The sequence below is a fragment of the Phyllobates terribilis genome, unplaced genomic scaffold (assembly GCF_046119375.1).
Source record: "Phyllobates terribilis strain yellow unplaced genomic scaffold, ASM4611937v1 Scaffold_1__5_contigs__length_1240528914, whole genome shotgun sequence".
Lineage (NCBI taxonomy): Eukaryota > Metazoa > Chordata > Amphibia > Anura > Dendrobatidae > Phyllobates > Phyllobates terribilis.
Window position 1 is genome coordinate 329,193,621 of NW_027362761.1, and position 7,396 is coordinate 329,201,016.

Below are 7,396 nucleotides of genomic sequence, written 5' to 3' on the forward strand. Positions count from 1 at the left end.
TAAATACAAAGGTGGTGTAGATTGGTACAGATGGGCTACTACAATGAGTAACAGACCCTGCTACAGGCCCAAAAGGATTTACTGTGCTAGATGCAGTAAAAAATTGTTATTAAATACAAAGGTGGTGTAGCTTGGTGGAGATGGGCTACTACATTGAGTAACATACACTGCTACTATGCCCAAAAGGTTTTACTTGGCTAGATGCAGTAAAAAAATGTACTAAATACAAAGGTGGTGTAGCTTGGTACAGATGGGCTACTACAATGAGTAACAGACACTGCTACTGGCCCAAAAGGATTTACTGGGCTAGATGCAGTAAAAATTGTTATTAAATGCAAAGGTGGTGTAGCTTGGTACAGATGGGCTCCTCCACTGACTACCAGACACTGCTACTATGCCCTAAAGGTTTTACTTGTCTAGATGCAGTAAAAAATTGCTATTAAATACAAAGGTGGTGTAGCTTGGTACAGATGGGCTATTCCACTGACTACGAGACTCTGCTACTATGCCCAAAAGCTTTTACTTGGCTAGATGCAGTAAAAAATTGTTATTAAATACAAAGGTGGTGAGCTTGGTACAGATGGGCTACTAAAATGAGTAACAGACACTGCTACAGGCCCAAAAGGATTTACTGGGCTAGATGCAGTAAAAAAATGTATTAAATACAAAGGTCGTGTAGCTTGGTACAGATGGGCTACTACAATGAGTAACAGACACTGCTACATGTCCTAAATGATTTACTGGGCTAGATGCAGTAAAAAATTGTTATTAAATACAAAGATGGTGTAGCTTGGTACAGATGGGCTCCTCCACTGATTAAGAGACACTGCTACTATGACCAAAAGCTTTTACTTGTCTAGATGCAGTAAAAAATTGCTATTAAATAGAAAGGTGGTGTAGCTTGGTACAGATGGGCTACTCCACTGACTACCAGACTCTGCTACGATGCCCAAAAGCTTTTACTTGGCTAGATGCAGTAAAAAATTGTTATTAAATACAAAGGTGGTGAGCTTGGTACAGATGGGCTACTAAAATGAGTAACAGACACTGCTACAGGCCCAAAAAGATTTACTGGGCTAGATGCAGTAAAAAAATGTTATTAAATACAAAGGTGGTGTAGCTTGGTACAGATGGGCTACTACAATGAGTAACAGACACTGCTACTATGCCCAAAATGTTTTACTTGGCTAGATGCAGTAAAAAAATTTTATTAAATACAAAGGTGGTGTAGCTTGGTACAGATGGGCTACTACAATGAGTAACAGAGACTGCTACAGACCCAAAAGGATTTATTGGGCTAGATGCAGTAAAAAATTGTTATAAATACAAAGGTGGTGTAGCTTGGTACAGATGGGCTAATACAATGAGTAACAGACACTGCTACAGGCCCTAAAGGATTTTCTGAGATAGATGCAATAAAAATTGTTATTAAAAACAAAGGTGGTGTAGCATGGTACAGATGGGCTCCTCCACTGACTACCAGACACTGCTACTATGCCCAAAAGGTTTTACTTGGCTAGATGCAGTAAAAATTTGTTATTAAATGCAAAGGTGGTGTAGCTTGGTACAGATGGGCTACTCCACTGACTAGCAGACTCTGCTACTATGCCCAAAAGGTTTTACTTGGCTAGATGCAGTAAAGAATTGTTATTAAATACAAAGGTGGTGTAGCTTGGTACAGATGGGCTACTACAATGAGTAACAGACACTGCTACAGGCCCAAAAGAATTTACAGGGCTCGATGCAGTAAAAAATTCATATTAAATACAAAGATGGTGTAGCTTTGTACAGATGGGCTACTGCAATGAGTAAAAGACACTGCTACAGGCCCAAAAGTATTTACTGAGCTATATGCAGTAAAAAATTGTTATTAAACACAAAGGTGGTGTAGCTTGGTACAGATGGGCTACTACAATGAGTAACAGACACTGCTACTATGCCAAAAGGTTTTACTTGGCTATATGCAGTAAAAAAGTGTTATTAAATACAAAGGTGTTGAAGCTTGGTACCAATGGGCTACTCCACTGACTACAATATACTGCTACTATGCCCAAAAGGTTTTAATTGGCTAGAAGCAGTAAAAAATTGTTATTGAATACAAAGGTGGTGTAGCTTGGTACAGATGGGCTACTACAATGAGTAACAGACACTGCTACAGGCCCAAAAGGATTTACTTGGCTAGATGCAGTAAGAAATTGTTATTAATTACAAAGGTGGGGTAGCTTGGTACAGATGGGCTACTACAATGAGTAATAGGCACTGCTACAGGCCCAAAAGGATTTACTGGGCTAGATGCAGTAAAAAAATGTTATTAAATACAAAGGTGGTGTATCTTGGTACAGATGGGCTACTACAATGAGTATCAGACACTGCTACTATGCCCAAATTGTTTTACTTGGCTAGATTCAGTAAAAAATTGTTATTAAATACAAAGGTGGTGTAGCTTGGTACAGATGGGCTACTCTACTGACTACCAGACACTGCTTCTATGCCAAAGAGGTTTTACTTGGCTAGATGCAGTAAAAATTGTTATTAAATACAAAGGTGGTGTAGCTTGGTACAGATGGGCTACTACAATGAGTAACAGACACTGCTACAGGCCCAAAATTATTTAATGGGCTCGATGCAGTAAAAAATTGTTATTAAATACAAAAGTGGTGTAGATTGGTACAGATGGGCTACTACAATGAGTAACAGACACTGCTACAGGCCCCAAAGGATTTACTGGGCTAGATGCATTAAAAAAATGTATTAAATACAAAGGTGGTGTAGCTTGGTACAGATGGGCTACTACAATGAGTAACAGACACTGCTACAGGCCCAAAAGGAATTACTGGGCTAGATGCAGTAAAAAATTGTTATTAAATACAAAGGTGGTGTAGCTTTGTACAGATGGGCTACTACAATGAGTAACAGACACGGCTACAGGCCCAAAAGGATTTACTGGGCTAGATGCAGTAAAAATTGTTATTAAATACAAAGGTGGTGTAGCTTGGTACAGATGGGCTCCTCCACTGACTACCAGACTCGGCTACTATGCCCAAAAGGTTTTACTTGGCTAGATGCAGTAAAAAATTGTTATTAAATACAAAGGTGGTGTAGCTTGGTACAGATGGGCTACTACAATGAGTAACAGACACTGCTACAGGCCCAAAAGTATTTAATGGGCTCGATGCAGTAAAAAATTGTTATTAAATACAAAGGTGGTGTAGATTGGTACAGATGGGCTACTACAATGAGTAACATACACTGCTACAGACCCAAAACAATTTACTTGGCTAGATGCAGTAAAAAATTGTTATTAAATACAAAGGTGGTGTAGCTTGGTGCAGATGGGCTACTCAATGAGTAACAGACACTGCTACTATGCCCAAAAGTTTTTACATGGCTAGATGCAGTAAAAAATGGTTATTAAAAACAAAGGTGGTGTAGCTTGGTACAGATGGGCTACAACAATGAGTAACAGACACTGCTACAGGCCCAAAAGGATTTACTGGGCTAGATGCAGTAAATAATTGTTATTAAATACAAACGTGGTGTAGCTTGGTGCAGATGGGCTACTCAATGAGTAACAGACACTGCTACTATGCCCAAAAGTTTTTACATGGCTAGATGCAGTAAAAAATGGTTATTAAAAACAAAGGTGGTGTAGCTTGGTACAGATGGGCTACAACAATGAGTAACAGACACTGACTCAGGCCCAAAAGTATTTACTGGGCTAGATGCAGTAAAAAATGTTATTAAATACAAAGGTGGTGTAGCTTGGTACTGATGGGCTACTCCACTGACTAACAGACACTGCTACTATGCCCAAAAGGTTTTACTTGGCTAGATTCAGTTAAAAATTGTTATTAAATACAAAGGTGGTGTAGCTTTGTACAAATGGGCTACTCCACTGACTACCAGACACTGCTACTATGCCCAAAAGATTTTACTTGGCTAGATGAAGTTAAAAATTGTTATTAAATGCAAAGGTGGTGAGTTTGTTACAGATGGGCTACTACAATGAGTAACAGACACTGCTACAGGCCTAAAAGTATTTACTGGGCTCGATGCAGTAAAAAATTGTTATTAAATTCAAAGGTGCTGTAGATTGGTACAGATGGGCTAATACAATGAGTAACAGACACTGCTACAGGCCCAAAAGGATTTACTGGGCTAGAAGATGTAAAAAATTGTTATTAAATACAAAGGTGGTGTAGCTTGGTACAGATGGGCTACTACAATGAGTAACAGACACTGCTACAGGCCCCAAAGGATTTACTGGGCTACATGCATTAAAAAAATGTATTAAATACAAAGGTGGTGTAGCTTGGTACAGATGGGCTACTACAATGAGTAACAGACACTGCTACAGGCCCAAAAGGATTTACTGGGCTAGATGCAGTAAAAAATTGTTATTAAATACAAAGGTGGTGTAGCTTTGTACAGATGGGCTACTACAATGAGTAACAGACACGGCTAAAGGCCCAAAAGGATTTACTGGGCTAGATGCAGTAAAAATTGTTATTAAATACAAAGGTGGTGTAGCTTGGTACAGATGGGTTCCTCCACTGAATACCAACTCTGCTACTATGCCCAAAAGGTTTTACTTGGCTAGATGCAGTAAAAAATTGTTATTAAATACAAAGGTGGTATAGCTTTGTACAGATGGGCTACTCCACTGACTGACAGACTCTGCTACTATGCCCAAAAGGATTTACTTGACTAGATGCAGTAAAAAAATGTTATTAAATACAAAGGTGGTCAGCTTGGTACAGATGGGCTACTACAATGAGTAACAGACACTGCTACAGGCCCAAAAGAATTTAATGGGCTCGATGCAGTAAAAAATTGTTATTAAATACAAAGGTGGTGTAGATTGGTACAGATGGGCTACTACAATGAGTAACAGACCCTGCTACAGGCCCAAAAGGATTTACTGTGCTAGATGCAGTAAAAAATTGTTATTAAATACAAAGGTGGTGTAGCTTGGTGGAGATGGGCTACTACATTGAGTAACATACACTGCTACTATGCCCAAAAGGTTTTACTTGGCTAGATGCAGTAAAAAAATGTACTAAATACAAAGGTGGTGTAGCTTGGTACAGATGGGCTACTACAATGAGTAACAGACACTGCTACTGGCCCAAAAGGATTTACTGGGCTAGATGCAGTAAAAATTGTTATTAAATGCAAAGGTGGTGTAGCTTGGTACAGATGGACTCCTCCACTGACTACCAGACACTGCTACTATGCCCTAAAGGTTTTACTTGTCTAGATGCAGTAAAAAATTGCTATTAAATACAAAGGTGGTGTAGCTTGGTACAGATGGGCTATTCCACTGACTACGAGACTCTGCTACTATGCCCAAAAGCTTTTACTTGGCTAGATGCAGTAAAAAATTGTTATTAAATACAAAGGTGGTGAGCTTGGTACAGATGGGCTACTAAAATGAGTAACAGACACTGCTACAGGCCCAAAAGGATTTACTGGGCTAGATGCAGTAAAAAAATGTATTAAATACAAAGGTCGTGTAGCTTGGTACAGATGGGCTACTACAATGAGTAACAGACACTGCTACATGTCCTAAATGATTTACTGGGCTAGATGCAGTAAAAAATTGTTATTAAATACAAAGATGGTGTAGCTTGGTACAGATGGGCTCCTCCACTGATTAAGAGACACTGCTACTATGACCAAAAGCTTTTACTTGTCTAGATGCAGTAAAAAATTGCTATTAAATAGAAAGGTGGTGTAGCTTGGTACAGATGGGCTACTCCACTGACTACCAGACTCTGCTACGATGCCCAAAAGCTTTTACTTGGCTAGATGCAGTAAAAAATTGTTATTAAATACAAAGGTGGTGAGCTTGGTACAGATGGGCTACTAAAATGAGTAACAGACACTGCTACAGGCCCAAAAAGATTTACTGGGCTAGATGCAGTAAAAAAATGTTATTAAATACAAAGGTGGTGTAGCTTGGTACAGATGGGCTACTACAATGAGTAACAGACACTGCTACTATGCCCAAAATGTTTTACTTGGCTAGATGCAGTAAAAAATTTTTATTAAATACAAAGGTGGTGTAGCTTGGTACAGATGGGCTACTACAATGAGTAACAGAGACTGCTACAGACCCAAAAGGATTTATTGGGCTAGATGCAGTAAAAAATTGTTATAAATACAAAGGTGGTGTAGCTTGGTACAGATGGGCTAATACAATGAGTAACAGACACTGCTACAGGCCCTAAAGGATTTTCTGAGATAGATGCAATAAAAATTGTTATTAAAAACAAAGGTGGTGTAGCATGGTACAGATGGGCTCCTCCACTGACTACCAGACACTGCTACTATGCCCAAAAGGTTTTACTTGGCTAGATGCAGTAAAAAATTGTTATTAAATGCAAAGGTGGTGTAGCTTGGTACAGATGGGCTACTCCACTGACTAGCAGACTCTGCTACTATGCCCAAAAGGTTTTACTTGGCTAGATGCAGTAAAGAATTGTTATTAAATACAAAGGTGGTGTAGCTTGGTACAGATGGGCTACTACAATGAGTAACAGACACTGCTACAGGCCCAAAAGAATTTACAGGGCTCGATGCAGTAAAAAATTCATATTAAATACAAAGATGGTGTAGCTTTGTACAGATGGGCTACTGCAATGAGTAAAAGACACTGCTACAGGCCCAAAAGTATTTACTGAGCTATATGCAGTAAAAAATTGTTATTAAACACAAAGGTGGTGTAGCTTGGTACAGATGGGCTACTACAATGAGTAACAGACACTGCTACTATGCCAAAAGGTTTTACTTGGCTATATGCAGTAAAAAAGTGTTATTAAATACAAAGGTGTTGAAGCTTGGTACCAATGGGCTACTCCACTGACTACAATATACTGCTACTATGCCCAAAAGGTTTTAATTGGCTAGAAGCAGTAAAAAATTGTTATTGAATACAAAGGTGGTGTAGCTTGGTACAGATGGGCTACTACAATGAGTAACAGACACTGCTACAGGCCCAAAAGGATTTACTTGGCTAGATGCAGTAAGAAATTGTTATTAAATACAAAGGTGGGGTAGCTTGGTACAGATGGGCTACTACAATGAGTAATAGGCACTGCTACAGGCCCAAAAGGATTTACTGGGCTAGATGCAGTAAAAAAATGTTATTAAATACAAAGGTGGTGTATCTTGGTACAGATGGGCTACTACAATGAGTATCAGACACTGCTACTATGCCCAAATTGTTTTACTTGGCTAGATTCAGTAAAAAATTGTTATTAAATACAAAGGTGGTGTAGCTTGGTACAGATGGGCTACTCTACTGACTACCAGACACTGCTTCTATGCCAAAGAGGTTTTACTTGGCTAGATGCAGTAAAAATTGTTATTAAATACAAAGGTGGTGTAGCTT